The following is a 21726-nucleotide window of genomic DNA, read 5'->3' on the forward strand; positions in this document are numbered from 1 at the left end:
ATGTCATGTTTTGTCATTTATTATCTTGTCTTGTCCCTGTGCTTCCCATTCTATTCGTTTCCCTCTGCTGGTCTTATTAGGTTCTTTCCCTCTTTCTATCCCTCTCTCTCCCCCTCCCTCTCTCACTCTCTCGCTCTCTCTTCTCTCTATCGTTCCGTTCCTGCTCCCAGCTGTTCCTATTCCCCTAATCAATCATTTAGTCTTCCCACACCTGTTCCCGATCCTTTCCCCTGATTAGAGTCCCTATTTCTTCCTTTGTGTTCCGTTCCTGTCCTGTCGGTTCCTTGTCTAGAATTCACCGTGCTGTGTTTGTGTATCGCCCTGTCGTGTCGTGTTTTCCTCAGATGCTGCGTGGTGAGCAGGTGTCTGAGTCTGTCTGGTTCAAGTGCCTTCCCGAGGCAACCTGCTGTTCACCTGCTGTTCAAGATCGAGTCTCCAGTTTGTCCTCGTCATTTCGAGTGAAAGTTGTGTTTTTTGTTTGTATTTACTTTACTGGATTAAAGACTCTGTTTTCGCCAAGTCGCTTTTGGGTCCTCTTTCACCTGCATGACAGAAGGAACCGACCAAGGAATGGACCCAGCGACTTCAGACGCTCGTTACACTGCCGTCGAGATCCAAGGAGCCATGCTCGGCAGACACGAGCAGGAATTGTCTGCTGCTCGCCATGCCGTGGAGAACCTGGCCGCTCAGGTTTCCGACCTCTCTGGACAGTTCCAGAGTCTACGTCTCGTGCCACCTGTTACTTCCTGGCCTGCCGAGCCTCCAGAACCTAGGGTTAATAACCCACCTTGCTACTCCGGGCAGCCCACTGAGTGCCGCTCCTTTCTCACGCAGTGTGAGATTGTGTTCTCTCTCAACCCAACACATACTCTAGAGAGAGCTCGGGTTGCTTACGTCATTTCACTCCCCTTACTGGCCGGGCTCGAGAATGGGGCACAGCTATCTGGGAGGCAAGGGCTGATTGCTCTAACAAGTTCAGAACTTTAAGAGAATGATTCGGGTTTTTGACCGTTCAGTTTTGGTGGGGAGGCTTCTAGGGCCCTGGCTTCCTTATGCCAAGGTGAACGGTCCATAACGGATTATTCTATTGAGTTTCGCACTCTTGCTGCCTCTAGTGAGTGGAACGAGCCGGCGCTGCTCGCTCGTTTTCTGGAGGGACTCCACGCAGTGGTTAAGGATGAGATTCTCCCGGGAGGTTCCTTCAGATGTGGACTCTTTGATTGCTCTCGCCATCATAGAACGACGGGTAGATCTTCGTCACCCGGGCTCGTGGAAGAGAGCTCGCATCAACGGTGTTTCCTGCTCCGTGCCAACCATCTCCCTCCTCTGGCTCAGAGTCTGAGCCATGCAGCTGGGGAGGGATTCGCATCTCGACTAAGGAGAGGGAACGGAGGATCACCAACCGCCTGTGCCTCTATTGCGGAGTTGCTGGACATTTGTTAATTCATGTCCAGTAAAAGCCAGAGCTCATCTGTAGCGGAGGGCTACAGGTGGCGCAGCTTCTCAAGTCTCTCCATCAAGATCTGTACTACTTTGTCGGTCCATCTACGCTGGACCGGTTCGGTGCTACATGTAGTGCCTTGATAGACTCTGGGGCTGAGGGTTGTTTCATGGACGAAGCATGGGTTCGGAAACATGACATTCCTTTCAGAGAGTTAGAGAAGCCTACGCCCATGTTCGCCTTAGATGGTAGTCATCTTCCCAGTATCAGATTTGAGACACTACCTTTAACCCTCACAGTATCTGGTAACCACAGTGAGACTATTTCTTTTTGATTTTTCGTTCACCGTTTACACCTGTTGTTTTGGGTCATCCCTGGCTAGTATGTCATAATCCTTCTATTAATTGGTCTAGTAATTCTATCCTATCCTGGAACGTTTCTTGTCATGTGAAGTGTTTAATGTCTGCCATCCCTCCCGTTTCTTCTGTCCCTACTTCTCAGGAGGAACCTGGCGATTTGACAGGAGTGCCGGAGGAATATCATGATCTGCGCACGGTCTTCAGTCGGTCCCAGCCAACTCCCTTCCTCCTCACCGGTCGTATGATTGTAGTATTGATCTCCTTCCGGGGACCACTCCTCCTCGGGGTAGACTATACTCTCTGTCGGCTCCCGAACGTAAGGCTCTCGAGGATTATTTGTCTGTGTCTCTTGACGCCGGTACCATAGTGCCTTCTTCCTCTCCGGCCGGGCGGGGTTCTTTTGTTAAGAAGAAGGACGGTACTCTGCGCCCCTGCGTGGATTATCGAGCTGAATGACATAACGGTTAAGAATCGTTATCCGCTTCCCCTTATGTCATCAGCCCGAGATTCTGCAGGGAGCCAGGTCTTACTAAGTTGGACCTTCGTAACGCTTACCATCTCGTGCGCATCAGAGAGGGGACGAGTGGAAAACGGCGTTTAACACTCCGTTAGGGCATTTTGAGTACCGGGTTCTGCCGTTTGGTCTCGCCAATGCGCCAGCTGTTTTTCAGGCATTAGTTAATGATGTTCTGAGAGACATGCTGAACATCTTTGTTTTTGTCTATCTTGACGATATCCTGATTTTTCTCCGTCACTCGAGATTCATGTTCAGCACGTTCGGCGTGTTCTACAGCGCCTTTTAGAGAATTGTCTCTACGTAAAGTCTGAGAAGTGCTCTTTTCATGTCTCCTCCGTTACTTTTCTCGGTTCCGTTATTTCCGCTGAAGGTATTCAGATGGATTCCGCTAAGGTCCAAGCTGTCAGTGATTGGCCCGTTCAAGGTCACGTGTCGAGTTGCAGCGCTTTTTAGGTTTCGCTAATTTCTATCGGCGTTTCATTCGTAATTTCGGTCAAGTTGCTGCCCCTCTCACAGCTCTTACTTCTGTCAAGACGTGTTTTAAGTGGTCCGGTTCCGCCCAGGGAGCTTTTGATCTTCTAAAGAACGTTTTACGTCCGTTCCTATCCTCGTTACTCCTGACGTCACTAGACAATTCATTGTCGAGGTTGGACGCTTCAGAGGTAGGCGTGGGAGCCATTCTATCCCAGCGCTTCCAGTCTGACGATAAGGTTCATCCTTGCGCTTATTTTTCTCATCGCCTGTCGCCATCTGAGCGCAACTATGATGTGGGTAACCGTGAACTGCTCGCCATCCGCTTAGCCCTAGGCGAATGGCGACAGTGGTTGGAGGGCGACCGTTCCTTTTGTCGTTTGGACAGACCATAAGAACCTTGAGTACATCCGTTCTGCCAAACGACTTAATGCCCGTCAAGCTCGTTGGGCGTTGTTTTTCGCTCGTTTCGAGTTTGTGATTTCTTACCGTCCGGGTAGCAAGAACACCAAGCCTGATGCCTTATCCCGTCTGTTTAGTTCTTCTGTGGCTTCTACTGATCCCGAGGGATTCTTCCTTATGGGCGTGTTGTCGGGTTAACAGTCTGGGGAATTGAAAGACAGGTTAAGCAAGCACTCACGCACACTGCGTCGCCGCGCGCTTGTCCTAGTAACCTCCTTTTCGTTCCTGTTTCCACTCGTCTGGCTGTTCTTCAGTGGGCTCACTCTGCCAAGTTAGCTGGTCATCCCGGTGTTTGAGGCACTCTTGCGTCTATTCGCCAGCGCTTTTGGTGGCCGACTCAGGAGCGTGACACGCGCCGTTTCGTGGCTGCTTGTTCGGACTGCGCGCAGACTAAGTCGGGTAACTCTCCTCCTGCCGGTCGTCTCAGACCGCTCCCCATTCCTTCTCGACCATGGTCTCACATCGCCCTAGACTTCATTACCGGTCTGCCTTTGTCTGCGGGGAAGACTGTGATTCTTACGGTTGTCGATAGGTTCTCTAAGGCGGCACATTTCATTCCCCTCGCTAAACTTCCTTCCGCTAAGGAGACGGCACAAATCATTATCGAGAATGTATTCAGAATTCATGGCCTCCCGTTAGACGCCGTTTCAGACAGAGGCCCGCAATTCACGTCACAGTTTTGGAGGGAGTTCTGTCGTTTGATTGGTGCGTCCGTCAGTCTCTCTTCGGGTTTCATCCCCAGTCTAACGGTCAAGCAGAGAGGGCCAATCAGACGATTGGTCGCATACTACGCAGCCTTTCTTTCAGAAACCCTGCGTCTTGGGCAGAACAGCTCCCCTGGGCAGAATACGCTCACAATTCGCTTCCTTCGTCTGCTACCGGGTTATCTCCGTTTCAGAGTAGTCTGGGTTACCAGCCTCCTCTGTTCTCATCCCAGCTTGCCGAGTCCAGCGTTCCCTCCGCTCAAGCGTTTGTCCAACGTTGTGAGCGCACCTGGAGGAGGGTGAGGTCTGCACTTTGCCGTTACAGGGCACAGACTGTGAGCCGCCAATAAACGCAGGATTAAGAGTCCAAGGTATTGTTGCGGCCAGAGAGTGTGGCTTTCCACTCGCAACCTTCCTCTTACGACAGCTTCTCGTAAGTTGACTCCGCGGTTCATTGGTCCGTTCCGTGTCTCCCAGGTCGTCAATCCTGTCGCTGTGCGACTCTTCTTCCGCGACATCTTCGTCGCGTCCATCCTGTCTTCCATGTCTCCTGTGTTAAGCCCTTTCTTCGCACCCCGTTCGTCTTCCCTCCCCCTCCCGTCCTTGTCGAGAGCGCACCTATTTACAAGGTACATAAGATCATGGACATGCGTTCTCGGGGACGGGGTCACCAATACTTAGTGGATTGGGAGGGTTACGGTCCTGAGGAGAGGAGTTGGGTTCCGTCTCGGGACGTGCTGGACCGTTCACTCATTGATGATTTCCTCCGTTGCCGCCAGGATTCCTCCTCGAGTGCGCCAGGAGCGCTCGGTGAGTGGGGGGTACTGTCATGTTTTGTCATTTATTATCTTGTCTTGTCCCTGTGCTTCCCATTCTATTCGTTTCCCTCTGCTGGTCTTATTAGGTTCTTTCCCTCTTTCTATCCCTCTCTCTCCCCTCCCTCTCTCACTCTCTCGCTCTCTCTTCTCTCTATCGTTCCGTTCCTGCTCCCAGCTGTTCCTATTCCCCTAATCAATCATTTAGTCTCCCACACCTGTTCCCGATCCTTTCCCCTGATTAGAGTCCCTATTTCTTCCTTTGTGTTCCGTTCCTGTCCTGTCGGTTCCTTGTCTAGAATTCACCGTGCTGTGTTTGTGTATCGCCCTGTCGTGTCGTGTTTTCCTCAGATGCTGCGTGGTGAGCAGGTGTCTGAGTCTGTCTGGTTCAAGTGCCTTCCCGAGGCAACCTGCTGTTCACCTGCTGTTCAAGATCGAGTCTCCAGTTTGTCCTCGTCATTTCGAGTGAAAGTTGTGTTTTTTGTTTGTATTAACTTTACTGGATTAAAGACTCTGTTTTCGCCAAGTCGCTTTTGGGTCCTCTTTCACCTGCATGACACAGAAGGGCAGAGAGAGAAACAGCTGTGTAGGGGGGCTAGTTAGTTGACTGGCTGTATCTGATGTAGCCATATAGCCTATGGCTGTAGCTAGCAGATGCCTTGTGCAAGCCAGAAGGCCCTCCAGGCAGTGTTCGAGCTACAGACCAGCCAAAAGGCACCCACAGCATGGCAATAATGACTTCCTAATGTCCCCTCACACCCCTCACCCTACCGCCACAACAAAGACTGCTGGCCAACGAAATAGACCTATAGTGTAGATTCGGGGCAGGAAACCACTAATGTAAAACTTAAACTAATATAAAACTTCAACACCCCAAAGACTCAAGCAGTTTGTATTGATGTTCTTCTCAAAGAACATGTATGTTTCCATGCCCAGTAAGATTGATAAATGGCATAATTACAGTCTCCAAGATACAAAATGAAAGCCAAATGACTTGACAGGAAAATTGAGATGAATTCAACATAAAATAATAAAGTATTAATTTGAAAAAATAATTGTTGTCAAGGTGCCCATTTCTGATAAGAAAAGCCTATTGACAGAATTAACTGCCACTCAACACCGTAACCTACAGTCCCAAAGAACAAATACACACACACAATCATGCACACACACACAAATCATACACACAAATCATGCACAAACACAGACACTTTCTGCCCAGAGAGAATGGAAGGAAAGGGGTTTCCTTGGTGTTTCCCACGGTCAGATTGAAGAAAGCATGTTGAAAGAGAGAGGGTGTCACTAAGGTTATCAGGATCCGGACACAAGAAATACTGACAAGACACACAGCACTTAGTAATAACCCCATTTCAACAGAGCACTTAGTAATAACCCCATTCCAACTGAGCACTTAGTAAAAACAACATTCCAACAGAGCACTTAGTAATAACCCCATTCCAACAGAGCACTTAGTAATAACCCCATTCCAACAGAGCACTTAGTAAGAACAACATTCCAACAGAGCACTTAGTAATAACCCCATTCCAACAGAGCACTTAGTAAAAAAAACATTCCAACAGAGCACTTAGTAATAACCCCATTCCAACAGAGCACTTAGTAATAACCCCATTCCATTTACATTTTTTACATTTAAGTCATTAAGTCATTTAGCCGACGCTCTTATCCAGAGCGACTTACAAATTCCAACAGAGCACTTAGTAAGAACAACATTCCAACAGAGCACTTAGTAATAAAAAAAAAACATTCCAACAGAGCACTTAGTAATAACACCATTCAAACCGAACACTTAGTAAAAAAACATTCAAACAGAGCACTTAGTAATAACCCCATTCCAACAGAGCACTTAGTAATAACCCCATTCCAACAGAGCACTTAGTAATAGCCCCATTCCAACAGAGCACTTAGTAATAGCCCATTCCAACAGAGCACTTAGTAAAAAACCCATTCCAACAGAGCACTTAGTAAAAAAACATTCCAACAGAGCACTTAGTAATAACCCCATTCCAACAGAGCACTTAGTAAAAAAATCATTCCAACAGAGCACTTAGTAAAAAAACATTCCAACAGAGCACTTAGTAATAACCCCATTCCAACAGAGCACTTAGTAAGAACAACATTCCAACAGAGCACTTAGTAAAAAAATACATTCTAACAGAGCACTTAGTTTAAAAAAAACATTCTAACAGAGCACTTAGTTTAAAAGAAACATTCCAACAGAGCACTTAGTAAAAAAACATTCCAACAGAGCACTTAGTAAAAAAAAACATTCCAATAGAGCACTTAGTAATAACCCCATTCCAACAGAGCACTTAGTAAAAAAAACATTCCAACAGAGCACTTAGTAATAACCCCATTCCAACAGAGCACTTAGTAAAAAAAACATTCAAACAGAGCACTTAGTAATAGCCCCATTCCAACAGAGCACTTAGTAATAACCCCATTTCAACAGAGCACTTAGTAAAAAAATACATTCCAACAGAGCACTTAGTAAAAAGAAACATTCCAATAGAGCACTTAGTAATAACCCCATTCCAATAGAGCACTTAGTAATAACCCCATTCCAACAGAGCACTTAGTAATAACCCCATTCCAACAGAGCACTTAGTAATAACCCCATTCCAACAGAGCACTTAGTAATAACCCCATTCCAACAGAGCACTTAGTAATAACCCCATTCCAACAGAGCACTTAGTAATAACCCCATTCCAACAGAGCACTTAGTAATAACCCCATTCCAACAGAGCACTTAGTAATAACCCCATTCCAACAGAGCACTTAGTAAAAAAAACATTCCAACAGAGCACTTAGTAATAACCCCATTCTAACAGAGCACTTAGTAATAACCCCATTCCAACAGAGCACTTAGTAAAAAAAACATTCCAACAGAGCACTTAGTAAAAAAAACATTCCAACAGAGCACTTAGTTTAAAAAACATTCCAATAGAGCACTTAGTAATAACCCCATTCCAACAGAGCACTTAGTAAAAAAAAACATTCCAACAGAGCACTTAGTAAAAAAACATTCAAACAGAGCACTTAGTAATAACCCCATTCCAACAGAGCACTTAGTAATAACCCCATTCCAACAGAGCACTTAGTAATAACCCCATTCCAACTGAGCACTTAGTAAAAACAACATTCCAACAGAGCACTTAGTAATAACCCCATTCCAACAGAGCACTTAGTAATAACCCCATTCTAACAGAGCACTTAGTAAAAAAACATTCAAACAGAGCACTTAGTAATAACCCCATTCCAACAGAGCACTTAGTAATAACCCCATTCCAACAGAGCACTTAGTAAGAACAACATTCCAACAGAGCACTTAGTAATAACCCCATTCCAACAGAGCACTTAGTAAAAAAAACATTCCAACAGAGCACTTAGTAATAACCCCATTCCAACAGAGCACTTAGTAATAACCCCATTCCATTTACATTTTTTACATTTAAGTCATTAAGTCATTTAGCAGACGCTCTTGTCCAGAGCGACTTACAAATTCCAACAGAGCACTTAGTAAGAACAACATTCCAACAGAGCACTTAGTAAAAAAAACATTCCAACAGAGCACTTAGTAATAACACCATTCAAACCGAACACTTAGTAAAAAAACATTCAAACAGAGCACTTAGTAATAACCCCATTCCAACAGAGCACTTAGTAATAACCCCATTCCAACAGAGCACTTAGTAATAGCCCCATTCCAACAGAGCACTTAGTAATAGCCCCATTCCAACAGAGCACTTAGTAAAAAAAACATTCCAACAGAGCACTTAGTAAAAAAACATTCAAACAGAGCACTTAGTAAAAAAACATTCCAACAGAGCACTTAGTAATAACCCCATTCCAACAGAGCACTTAGTAAGAAGAACATTCCAACAGAGCACTTAGTAAAAAAACATTCCAACAGAGCACTTAGTAAAAAAACATTCAAACAGAGCACTTAGTAAAAAAACATTCAAACAGAGCACTTAGTAAAAAAACATTCCAACAGAGCACTTAGTAATAACCCCATTCCAACAGAGCACTTAGTAAAAAAACATTCAAACAGAGCACTTAGTAAAAAAAACATTCCAACAGAGCACTTAGTAATAACCCCATTCCAACAGAGCACTTAGTAAACAAATCATTCCAACAGAGCACTTAGTAAAAAAACATTCCAACAGAGCACTTAGTAATAACCCCATTCCAACAGAGCACTTAGTAATAACCCCATTCCAACAGAGCACTTAGTAAGAACAACATTCCAACAGAGCACTTAGTAAAAAAAAACATTCTAACAGAGCACTTAGTTTAAAAGAAACATTCCAACAGAGCACTTAGTAAAAAACCCATTCCAACAGAGCACTTAGTAAAAAAAACATTCCAACAGAGCACTTAGTAATAACCCCATTCCAACAGAGCACTTAGTAAAAAAACATTCAAACAGAGCACTTAGTAATAGCCCCATTCCAACAGAGCACTTAGTAATAACCCCATTCCAACAGAGCACTTAGTAAAAAAAAACATTCCAACAGAGCACTTAGTAATAGCCCCATTCCAACAGAGCACTTAGTAATAACCCCATTCCAACAGAGCACTTAGTAATAACCCCATTCCAACAGAGCACTTAATAAAAAAAGCATTGCAACAGAGCACTTAGTAAAAAAACATTCCAACAGAGCACTTAGTAAAAAAAACATTCCAACAGAGCACTTAGTAAAAACACCATTCAAACCGAACACTTAGTAAAAACACCATTCAAACAGAGCACTTAGTAAAAAAACATTCCAACAGAGCACTTAGTAATAACCCCATTCCAACAGAGCACTTAGTAAGAACAACATTCCAACAGAGCACTTAGTAAAAAAACATTCCAACAGAGCACTTAGTAAAAAAACATTCAAACAGAGCACTTAGTAAAAAAACATTCAAACAGAGCACTTAGTAAAAAAACATTCCAACAGAGCACTTAGTAATAACCCCATTCCAACAGAGCACTTAGTAAAAAAACATTCAAACAGAGCACTTAGTAAAAAAAACATTCCAACAGAGCACTTAGTAATAACCCCATTCCAACAGAGCACTTAGTAAACAAATCATTCCAACAGAGCACTTAGTAAAAAAACATTCCAACAGAGCACTTAGTAATAACCCCATTCCAACAGAGCACTTAGTAAGAACAACATTCCAACAGAGCACTTAGTAAAAAAAAACATTCTAACAGAGCACTTAGTTTTAAAAAAACATTCTAACAGAGCACTTAGTTTAAGCGAAACATTCCAACAGAGCACTTAGTAAAAAACCCATTCCAACAGAGCACTTAGTAAAAAAAACATTCCAACAGAGCACTTAGTAATAACCCCATTCCAACAGAGCACTTAGTAAAAAAACATTCAAACAGAGCACTTAGTAATAGCCCCATTCCAACAGAGCACTTAGTAATAACCCCATTCCAACAGAGCACTTAGTAAAAAAAAAACATTCCAACAGAGCACTTAGTAATAGCCCCATTCCAACAGAGCACTTAGTAATAACCCCATTCCAACAGAGCACTTAGTAATAACCCCATTCCAACAGAGCACTTAATAAAAAAAGCATTGCAACAGAGCACTTAGTAAAAAAACATTCCAACAGAGCACTTAGTAAAAAAAACATTCCAACAGAGCACTTAGTAAAAAAAAAAACATTCCAACAGAGCACTTAATTAAAAAAACATTCCAACAGAACACTTAGTAAAAACACCATTCAAACCGAACACTTAGTAAAAACACCATTCAAACCGAATACTTAGTAAAAACACCATTCAAACAGAGCACTTAGTAAAAACACCATTCCAATAGAGCACTTAGTAAAAAAAAACATTCCAACAGAACACTTAGTAAAAACACCATTCAAACCGAACACTTAGTAAAAACACCATTCAAACCGAACACTTAGTAAAAACACCATTCAAACAGAACACTTTCCTTTATCCCCCTGACAAAGGCAAAGCTGAAAATGTCCCTAGAGAAACTAGAGGAAATAGAGGCTCTAAAAACCCACAACCAGCATCAAGTGAGTGCTGGACAATTTGTAGGCCTACAATGTATTCATTTCTGCTTTCACTCTACCAGCCTAACTACACAATGAGTCTATAAAATAGACTTTGTGCCATACAACACTTGTGATTTAGGGTCTGTTTTACACAATGTGAGCGCAGACGTCTGTCTTGTGGCATGTAAACAGCACAGAGGAGTGTGCCAAGTGTGTAGAAGTAGGAGTAAACACGCATTAATGAATTCCATATTCTACTCTACTCACTGCCCTAGTTTCTCAGAGTGTGCCGGAGTGTGTGTGCGTTATGTTCTTCTGTGTAATTATCTCTATTTGTTCTCCTATGAGAGGCAGTATGCATGCTCACTATCAGCACATATAAGAACATGAACTAATCCTATATCATGTCCCTTTTTCCTTTTCCTTGTTAGCAGGCAGTAAACGGAGGCAGAACAAACTATGCCCCAACTTTGACCATATGCTGCACAGCACAGTACAGCTCCATGACATCATGAAGCGTTACACTCTGCACAGCACTGATTTGAGTTTAAGGGTTTTGGCTTGAATTAAAAAGGCATTTTAACCAGGGCTACTCTGACTACCAGGGGGAAATTTAGCATGCCAGCATAGTGTACAGTATGATTTGAGCAGACACACACACACACATCTTACTAGACACTCTTATCCAGAGCAACTAGGATTAAGTGCCTAGCTCAAGGGCACATTGGCAGATGTTTCATCAAGTAGGCTTGGGATTCAAACCAACGCTCTTAACCGCTAGGCTACCTTCTGCCCTTAAACCTTCATTTAACCAGGCAGGGGTTATGTAGAGCATGAAAAGGGTTAACACTACAGAAACAGGATGGACCCGTGTGGGCTGAAGAGGGGTGAGATATGTAGAGGGACCCCTCTTCAGCATCTGCTAATCTCTCACAGTTTAACTGCCAAACAGTTATTCTGCTTCTCTTCTCAAGGCAAATGTTTACAACACATTTACATGGCCTTCGCCCCCTGCCTTGGGATGGGGCTGGAAGATTATCCTGTTTGGATTTGGTGTTTGTGTGTGAGATTGTGTAAGTGTGTGTATCTCACCCCTCCTGTGTGTGTGTGTGCGTGGGGGGGGGGGTAAATATACTGTGTGTGGGTTTTCTCTTGTATCATGAAAGCAGTAGACCTATGGGATGCCACAGGGTGTAGTTTAGCACTGTCACTTAAATACAGTTGAAGTCGGTAGTTTACATATAATTTTGCCAAATACATTTAAACTCAGATTTTCACAATTCCTGACATTTAATCCTAGTAAACATTCCCTGTCTTAGGTCAGTTAGGATCACCACTTTATTTTAAGAATGTGAAATGTCAGAATAATAGTAGAGAGAATGATTTCTTTCAGCCTTAATTTCTTTCATCACATTCCCAGTGGGTCAGATGTTTACATACACTCAATTAGTATTTGGTAGCATTGCGTTTAAATTGTTTAACTTGGGTCAAATGTTTTGTGTATCCTTCCACAAGATTTCCACAATAAGTTGGGTGAATTTTGGCCCATTCCTCCTGACAGAGCTGGTGTAACTGAGTCAGGTTTGTTGGCCTCCTTGCTCGCACACACTTTTTAAGCTCTGCCCACAAATTTTCTATAGGTTTGAGGTCAGGGCTTTGTGATGGCCACTCCAATACCTTGACTTTATTGTCCTTAAGCCATTTTGCCACAACTTTGGAAGTAGGCTTGGGGTCATTGTCCATTTGGAAGACCCATTTGCGACCAAGCTATAACTTCCTGACTGATGTCTTGAGATGTTGCCTCATTATATCCACATAATTTTCCTTCCCCATGACGGCATCTATTTTGTGAAGTGTACCAGTCCCTCCTGCAGCAAAGCACCCCCACAACATGATGCTGCCACCCCCGTGTTCCACGGTTGGGATGGTGTTCTTCGGCTGCAAGCCTCCCCCTTTTTCCTCCAAACATAACGATTGTCATAACGGCCAAACAGTTCTATTTTTGTTTCATCAGACCAGAGGACATTTCTCCAAAAAGTACGATCTTTGTCCCCATGTGCAGTTGCAAACCGTAGTCTGGCTTTTTTATGGTGGTTTTGGAGCAGTGGCTTCTTCCTTGCTGAGCGGCCTTTCAGGTTATGTCGATATAAGACTCGTTTTACTGTGGATATAGATACTTTGGTACCTGTTTCCTCCAGCATCTTTACAAGGTCCTTTGCTGTTGTTCTGGGATTTATTTGCACTTTTCACACCAAAGTACATTCATCTCTAGGTGACAGAATGCGTCTCCTTCCTGAGAGGTATGACGGCTGCGTGGTCCCATGGTGTTTATACTTGCATTCTATTGTTTGTACAGATGAACATGGTACCTTCAGGCATTTGGAAATTGCTCCCAAGGATGAACCAGACTTGTGGAGGTCTACAATTATTTTTCTGAGGTCTTGGCTGATTTCTTTTGATTTTCCCATGTCAAGAAAAGAGGCACTGAGTTTGAAGATAGGCCTTGAAATACACCCACAGGTACACCTTCAATTGACTCAAATTATGGAAATTAGCAGAAGCTAATCAGAAGCTTCTAAAGCCATGACATCATTTTCTGGAATTTTCCAAGCAGTTTGAAGGCACAGTCAACTTAGTGTATGTAAACTTCTGACCCACTATAATTCTGATACAATGAATTATAAGTGAAATAATATGTCCGTAAACAATTGTTGGAAAAAATTAATTGTGTCATGCACAAAGTAGATGTCCTAACCAACTTGCCAAAACTATAGTTTGTTAACAAGAAATTTGTGGAGTGGTTGAAAAACGTGTTTTAATGACTCCAACCTAAGTATATGTAAACTTCCGATTTCAACTGGAAAACCATTTGGAACGGATACCACTCTGAAGGATCTGATGAATGTTGTAAAAGTTCGCTTTCCTGGTTTAAAAAGGATACCTTTATCTTATCTTTTTCACACGTCCAGGGCCTTGAGCGGCTGTTTCAATATAACTGCTTTATAATGGAAAGAAGCGAAGCGTAGCTAGAGCTCCAGCACAAACTTCAAAGCGACATTAAACACAGACGAATTTTGTCGAAGAAGCACTAAACATTGCATGCGTTTTTATGCATTCCTCACACTGAGGTAATTTACTATATACCCTGTTATTTGATGGGTAATCATAATTTATTGTCCCACCTGATGATTAAGAAATACGAACAGTAACCATCCTCCACTAGGTATCTTTATACCCTAACCCAGATGCAGCCCCATGTCTGACAACAGTTGATACAATACCAATGTATTTCTTAACACCTTAGTGTTGAAGGAAAATCAAGATCAATTGCTGATGATTAAATGCATGCATTGGTGGTTACAGTTGTATGCCTCGACTCATGCTTTACGGCGCATATCATTTGGTCCCTAATCAGTACATGCACACATCACAGCAGATGATGGGAGAGAGAGAGAGGGAAAGAGAGACGGTGATTGAATCATCGTGGTTCTTACCTTGATTGTCTTCGTCCATCTCGTGAATGCCGTGACGAGACAGTCCAGATATCAGATCGGTGAGTCAATTATTATTATATTATAAGTTTAGATGTCAAGGTAGACGTGTTTTTATTACTGTCTATAAACGGTAGATAGGCTACGATCTATATCCTGTAATGACAGACCGACGACTCATAGGGAGCTGAGCTGTGCACAGTCGAAATGCAACAGCGAAAATATATTAATAACAAAAAAGCCTACCTTCATGAGAAATCTAGGGTACCACCAAATAAACATCCATGTATTACGATTAAAGATGTAAATGTATAAGAAACGTTTACAAGAATTGTATGTATTAAATCCGATGTTAATAGTTATCCTGCCACTACCACCCCTCTCTATCCAGGTTAGCCAACCTACTCCAATGCAGTCCAATGCAATGCAAAGGATAGCGGATTCTCTACATGGCTAAACGTTTATCATACGTCATCGCTCCGCTCCGCCCCGGTGGTGACAGACAACCCCTCACCCTCAAAAATGTTTCATTAGTTCCATGTATATTTATATATATATATATAAATATTAAAAACATATGAAAAACTTAAGACAAAATTGCACTGATAGAAGATAAAGTCTTATCTGGTGCAACAAGCTTAAACTGTCATTCGGCGGTGTAGGCAGAAATCCGTCGATTGCGGGGCCAGCAAAAATGTAGGTGGACCACAATTTGGGCACTCAAATCATCATTCAATTATCATACAAACATAGCCTACCCTATACCCTACTGTAATCGATCTAACACAACAAACCATCTGACATGTAATTTCGCATTACAGACCAGATAGTCTTGAAATCCAAGATTATTGCATTTAACATAGGACTCACATAGACCCGAAACATAATAAACCATAGGCCTATAATTAATAGACTTTGAGATTAGAACATAATGCCCTGATATAACAGTAATAATCACAATAGGCAGCCATAGCCTATATAGACTAGAACAGTGGTCACCAACCTTTTCTTAGTCGAGATCACTTTATAAGTCAAAATCCGAGTGCAATTCTCTGCTGGGCGCGGGAGACCAAGTGCGCCTACAATGTATTGTGTGATATCAATTAAATGCCTATAGGGCCCAACTATAGCGCATGGGTGGAGAAGCATAGGGCAAAGTTATATTTCCAATTAAATTCGAGTCGAAGTGAAGCGTATTTCATGATTTCTGAAAGTCTTTAATGAATCAAATTGTATTTGTCACATGCGCCGAATTCAACAGGTGTAGACCATACCTTGTTTACGTATAAGCCCGTAATCAACCATGCCGTTTTAATAAAACAGCGAGTAACACCGTAAAAACAAAGGGGGTGCTTGGGGGTAGAAGCTGTTAAGGAGCCTTTTGGACCTAGACTTGGCGCTCTGGTACCGCTTGCATTGCTTGCGTTAGCAGAGAAAACAGCGTTGTAGTGCTGATCATTGTCTCTGAATGTACTGAAACTGTATTTAATGCGCTTGATTAGATCAATGCGATCAGTGATTGATATAGAGAGGGACTGGAGGCCCTTTATGACAAAATCACTGATATCAAATAAGTTGACATTTTCTACAACAAACAATGTACCTGTGAGCTTTGTTTAGCCATTGTACTTGTTTTTGCTAGCCAAGTTGGCTAGTGAGTCTTAGCTAGATAGATAATGGGGAGTAGCCTACACAGTGTAGCCAAGCCTACACAGTGTAGCCAAGCCTACACAGTGTAGCCAAGCCTACACAGTGATGGCTACTGTTTACTGCATATGGTATCAGTGCAAGTGACAAGTGCCATAACCTGCCCGTTATTTTGCACATTTTTAAGCTGATTTGTTTTTATTGTTTTTTTTCCAATAAATAATCAAGCATAATTCAAATTCATTACATAGGCCTAAATGATTGATTTTATGTGCAGCACTAGATTTTATGTAAGATGTCCTTGAGTGTCCTGACAGTCATCTGCCAAATAAAATTTATTATTATTATTATTATTGCCAATATTCCTTTCATTTCCCCACCTGCCCACCCCCTTCCATCTGAGGGTGTATGTGTGTTTAAGCCAGTGCTTGACTTGGATTGAAATAGGTTCCAGTACTCATGTTGGGTGCAGGTACCGTTTATATTTACTATTGCACTAATATTCTATAGGAGGTGCAGGAACTCAAGCAGAATAACATTTGCGGTGCTGGTCCTGGTGAGCTCCTGCCCAAGTCTAGTGCTGTACTCAGGTAAAATAACAATTCATGTCCCGTTTGGAACACTGAACACTCGATGGGCTTGGCTTTCCAGTGGATGGCTCTGCACCCACCCAGGCCCACCAGTGCCTACGCCCCTGTTGTCATTTGATGGTGATAATGACATTAATATATTCATCTTTCGTAATGTGTTTGGAATTTGCAAATGAATAATGAAATGGCATCATGTATGACACGATTATTGAATTGCTCTCAGAGTGTTGGCTCGAAGGATCAAATCAAAGTGTCTGCTGTATCTCTCCTATTTCTTTGGGGAATGTTAGAGGCTCCTCTCACTGGTGACATCACAGATTAAAACAACAGTTAAACATAGTAAATTATTATATATATTCAGCATGTTACAGGAACTCCTGGCAGTTCCTGCTGTCAATCCTCAACATAGTACTGACATCATGACTTCAGTGCATCCGACCGTCAAGGGCACGTGTGACTCATTCACAGGAGTACATGTTAAGTCCACCTACACGTCCAGAGGACTCATGTCATTGCACAATGGCAGTTGAGAGGAAGAGCCATTGTACAGATTGGAAGGGTCAAGGGAGGGGAGGGTGCTCTGTTGTTACGGCTGGTTTAGACCTACTGCTTCAGGGTTTGGAGGAGGAGTGGATGGGATGAAAGACAGCATACAGTGAGAATTGAATGGGTTTCCAAGGAAAAACAACCAAGTCTTGGGACAGATCCAATCCCTTAGAGTATAAAACAAATCTAATTTGGCCCCATACTGTTGGCTTAAACTACTTCTTGCCTTTTCCCATCTCTCCTTAGTTACTGATACACAATGAACCATACTGTGAGGATAGGAATACATTGGATCGCTCCCGTTTCATGGATTGCCAAAGGATTGTGTAACAATTATAGAAAACTGACCTCACTTCACCACACCCCTTACATCATTTCCACACTGACGCGTGTTGACCGTAGAACAGCCATGACATAACTATTACATAATGAAATTAGAAAGGGCGGCAGGTAGTCTAGTGGTTAGAGTGTTGGGTCAGTAATCGAAAGGTTGCTGATTAGAATACCTGAGCCGATAAAGTAAAAAATCTGTAGATGTATCCTTGAGTAAGACACTTCACCCTAATTTGCTCCAGGGGTGCCGTAGTTCTATAGCTTTATCCTGCTAAACAACACATTTCACTGCACCTATCTGGTTTATGTGACAATAAAAAAACAGTTGTTTTTTTTAAGAGGAAGTCAGTCGGCATTGATTGTTCCTTTAACTTGGTATGACTTTCTCTTACAGCTTCTCTTACACAAAGGCAATATACCCTTATAATGTTTTACCTTTTTTTCATTCGTTCTCTTTCTCTTTATCATATCATGATATCTAGGCTAGTCCTACATAGTATACAAACAGTAGTATAGTATATTATACGAATACACATTGAATACAAATACACTATATATACAAAAGTAAAGGGACATCCCCAAATTAGTAGATTCAGCTATTTCATCCACATCCGTTGCTGACAGGTGTATAAAATCGAGCACACAGCAATGCAATCTTCATAGACAAACATTGGCTGTAGAATGGCCTTACTGAAGAGCTCAGTGACTTTCACCGTGGATGCTATTTCCAACAAGTCAGTTCATCAAATGTCTACTCTGGTCAAGTGTAAGCTCAGTTATTGTGAAGTGTAAATGTCTAGGAGCAGGTCACACAAGCTCATAGAACAGGACCACCGAGTGCTGAAGCCTGTAAAAATCGTCAGTCCTCGGTTGCAACACTCACTACCAAGTTCCAAACTGCCTCTGGCAGGACAATAATTCTTCTTTGGGACTGTTTTTCATGGTTTGGGCTAGTCCCCTCAGTTCCCGTGAAGGGAAATCTTAACTCTACAGCATACAATGGCATTCTAGATGATTCTGTACCTTCAACTTTGTGGCAACAGTTTGGGGAAAGCCCTTTCCTGTTTCAGCATGCCATTGCCCCTGTGCACAAAGCGAGGTCCATACAGAAATGGTTTGTTGAGATCAGTGTAAAGGAGCTTGACTGGCCTGCATAGAGCCCTGACCTCAACCTCATTGAACACCTTTTGGGATGAATTGGAACCACGATTGCAAGCCAGGCCTAATCGCCCAACATCAGTGCCCAAGCTCACTAATGCTCTTGTAGCTGAATAGAAGCAAGTCCCCGCAGCAATGTTCCAACGTCTAGTGGAAAGCCTTCCCAGAAGAGTGGAGGCTGTTATAGCAGCAAAGGGGGGACCAACTCCATATTAACGCCCATGATTTTGGAATGAGATGTTTGACGAGCAGGTGTCCACATACATTTGGTTATGTAGTGTAAAGTACATAGGATGATATGGATCATGATATCCACACAATATAATATAGGATCATACAAATTATGATATTCACATTCATTTATGCAATCACTGACACAGAAGACAACCAGGAGATGTTTATCTGACCAGGATAATGATGCAACTGTGCTGTCTGTAATGAACATGCGACAAGCGTTTACTGGAACAGAAAATGAATGGTCCTCTCACAAAGGCTGCAGGGGTAAACAAATGAAGATTCCTCCCTGCTTTTGAGCGTGGATGGTTACAGCTAATTCACAGAAAGACCCCATACAGTCCTATTGATATGCAGAGGCCTCCCTTAGCTAGAAGCACAAAGCAGTTTAGATTTCAAATCACGCAATATTATAAAGAAACTTAAGGGGAGAAAACTTTTTGTGACACAGTTGAGAATCTTCCAGGAGTTTAAGGGGTTATCTCCTGAGGGCAAGTCCTACAGTACTGTACATGATGTGTCAGATTTGGGAGATGATGAAGTTTGTATCAGAAGACAGTGAACAGAGGTTAGGCCAATATAGACTTAATCCCATCCTCCTTTACACACCAAATCAAACCTCCCCTTGACGCTCCTTTCTTTCTCCTACTCCTTCTCTCGTCCTGTCTTTCCCCCTCTCTCTCTCTCCCCCCTTCTTCTTCTCCACTTCTCCTCACTCTTTTCCCTCCTCCTTCTATCTCTCTCTATTTCTCTCCCTGTCTTTCTCTTCCACTGTGACACAGCTGTTTTATCTCAGCTACAACAGAGGATGCCTGTGATGCAGAGAGTACTGCTAGCTGGTTTAAATGATGCACTGAGGACCACTCATCAAAGGAGAAGAACAGAGAGAAAAAAATAGATCTAGAGTTCAATCCAACACACACACACACACACACACACACACACACACACACACACACACACACACACACACACACACACACACACACACACACACACACACACACACACACACACACACACACACACACACACACACACACACACACACACACACACACACACACACACACACACACACAGGGAGACAGTGTGGGGCCTCCATTTTGGAGAATGATTTCCTGTGTTGAGAACAGATGTCCGGCCTGGTCCAGGAAAGGCTCTGTTTCCCCCCCAGTTTTACTCCCTTTAAAAATGTTGCTGTGTGTGGTTGTGGAAGGGTGGAGTAATGAAAAGCACTCTCAATCAGACACAATTCCTGCTCTTTCTTGAAATCAATAAAAACTAATGTAATGGGTCTCAAATCTCTCAATCCATTGTCATTGCTAAGGTACAGCTGAAGTCCATGCCCCCATGACATTTCTGTCGCCTTTTTTCATTTTCAAATGACTTTATTGTCTTGGATTTATGATACATTTTGATCTCCCCACCCTCAACCAAACTGTCCAACTTAATGCTATGTTTTTGTTGACAATCAGAGGCTAAAGGAACATCCACATGATGCTCTTCATTCCATATTTAGCTGGAGGCTGTTATGTTCCTGAGGCAGCATATGTCTGTCAGATTAAGGCATCAGTCCTGGGGAATGGTGGGAAGCTGACCGAGTTAACATGGTCCGGTGTGTGTGTGTGTGTGTGTGTGTGTGTGTGTGTGTGTGTGTGTGTGTGTGTGTGTGTGTGTGTGTGTGTGTGTGTGTGTGTGTGTGTGTGTGTGTGTGTGTGTGTGTGTGTGTGTGTGTGTGTGTGTGTGTGTGTGTGTGTGTGTGTGTGTGTGTGTGTGTGAGTTAACTTAGGCTGTGCTGAGCCGTCATATATGATAATATTCATCTGCCACCCTGCCTGGGAGCTGAACTGAGGGCTGCTACACAGCCTCCCACCACCCCACTAGCAAGCCCTCACTGCTATCTGAATGCTGTCTTTTCAGTCTCTTGCACACTGTTCTGTCTATGAAATGTACACTTCCTTCTTTCAAGAAGACAGCGAGAATATATCACATTTCTGCATGAAATGTTGCTCCCTTTTGAAGAATTTGTGGAGTCAGACCAACCCTCATGTTTGATTTCTGTTCTCCAATGGACCAATATTACATTTACATTACATTTACATTTAAGTCATTTAGCAGACGCTCTTATCCAGAGCGACTTACAAATTGGTGCATTCACCTTATGACATCCAGTGGAACAGTCACTTTACAATAGTGCATCTAAATCTTAAAGGGGGGGGGTGAGAAGGATTACTTATCCTATCCTAGGTATTCCTTAAAGAGGTGGGGTTTCAGGTGTCTCCGGAAGGTGGTGATTGACTCCGCTGTCCTGGCGTCGTGAGGGAGTTTGTTCCACCATTGGGGGGCCAGAGCAGCGAACAGTTTTGACTGGGCTGAGCGGGAACTGTACTTCCTCAGTGGTAGGGAGGCGAGCAGGCCAGAGGTGGATGAACGCAGTGCCCTTGTTTGGGTGTAGGGCCTGATGAAACATTACTTTGTAAAACAGTAGGGGACACACAGACATGTTTTCCTCAGCTAGTATATCTTGCGCTATTGCTGCTCTTGGTAAAGTTTAGGCAACATTTTTGAGCAAGATAACATGTTACGTGACCCAGAAGGTTATAATGGGGCACCTCTTGACTACAACCAACTGGCTGAGTCTCAGTCAACTGTCCAGGAAATACTGTGACTATCATATCTCCAGTCACTCTGTGAGTTTTAGGGACTCTCCCTGAGTGTCCACATAATGTTGCTGCATGTCCATGACTGGCATTAGACTCAACAACCATGGTTGAATAGTTGTGAGAATCAGTTCATTGACAGAGAAATCAGATTGAATCTCATGGCAGTGATTCCAGGCAGGGCGGGAATATTGTGATATATTTGTCAAGAATGTGGAAAGTGATGAGTCACTAAGTCAGCTGAGTTTAAGGATGAACC

The sequence above is a fragment of the Oncorhynchus gorbuscha genome, linkage group LG07 (assembly GCF_021184085.1).
Source record: "Oncorhynchus gorbuscha isolate QuinsamMale2020 ecotype Even-year linkage group LG07, OgorEven_v1.0, whole genome shotgun sequence".
NCBI lineage: Eukaryota > Metazoa > Chordata > Actinopteri > Salmoniformes > Salmonidae > Oncorhynchus > Oncorhynchus gorbuscha.